General features: G+C 33.7%; 1 long non-coding RNA gene across 1 annotated transcript; it reads left to right on the top strand.

The window, feature by feature from the left end:
• LOC101514580 (uncharacterized) lies at positions 1-1,037 on the top strand. Its single transcript, XR_190576.4, has 4 exons — positions 1-124; positions 233-291; positions 377-442; positions 537-1,037. It is a non-coding gene; the product is annotated as an uncharacterized lncRNA (long non-coding RNA).
• The last annotated feature ends 6 nt before the right edge of the window (positions 1,038-1,043 follow it).

Raw genomic sequence — 1,043 nt, 5'->3', positions numbered from 1 at the left:
TTGTTTTTACCACTTAATTCAGTCATTACTTGTTATTTGGCTTGCTGTAGGCTCTTAGGCTTGTGAGATGATGAAATCATGTGCTGCATACAAGCCTAATTCGGATAGTACATTTCACTTTATGGTAACATATCATACTCGTTAGTTGTTGTTGGAGATTATGATACTACTAGTAGGGTGACTATTTTTCATATATTCAATTTGAGTTGATCTGGATTTCCATTTTAAACAGCTGCTGGGATATGTAGCTGAACACTCATGAAGGAAAATCCATATTGGATGGCTTTATAGGTATGTTCTTACGTCTTCTTAATGTCTTGTATCTTCCTAACGATGCTTTCTCATGCCATTGACTCTAGCTCCTTTTTGTGTATAGAAAATAATCCAGACCCAATATTTTATAGTAGATGCCTTCTCATGCCATCTACTAATGTGATGCAAGGTTTGTTGGCATTGTTAACTCAGTAATTAAAATCTACTTATTTTTTGTCTTTAATGAAATTTATGTTACATATAAGTTCTATTTGTTAATGCAGGAGTTAACTAATTCCAATTTTCAAGGCACGTTTTTTACGGCTTAGCACATATACCACGCTTTTGCTTTTGATGGTCTTTGCTACTTAGTTTAGGCATCTAAAATGTTGTAATTTTAGATTCCTATGTTGCATGAAACATAGGAATTAGTTTTCTTGATCAGTTATGGGTGGTAGCTTATTTACCTAAGCACCAAATGTAAAAGTGCACAGAGCTGGACAAACCACTCCAAATAGTTTTCGATAGGTATCAGCAGGCTCCTATGCCCTCTCAAAATGATGCTTCACAGATTTGCAGCCATCGCCTTTTTTATTGGAGTTCTCACAAAGTATAGCTACTGCTATTGTATCTTTTTTATATTAATTTTAAATTTGTAAATCTGTTGAAGCCTTATCTTTTTGCTATTGATTTTGAATTTGTAATTTGTAAATCTGTTTTAGCCTTGTCTTGTCTGTATATAGCTCTATATTCCTGTAACAAGATTTTGTTATCAGCTTCAGCTTTATCCT

The sequence above is a fragment of the Cicer arietinum genome, unplaced genomic scaffold (genome assembly GCF_000331145.2).
Source record: "Cicer arietinum cultivar CDC Frontier isolate Library 1 unplaced genomic scaffold, Cicar.CDCFrontier_v2.0 Ca_scaffold_5129_v2.0, whole genome shotgun sequence".
Lineage (NCBI taxonomy): Eukaryota > Viridiplantae > Streptophyta > Magnoliopsida > Fabales > Fabaceae > Cicer > Cicer arietinum.
This window is presented reverse-complemented; position numbering and strand designations above follow the sequence as displayed.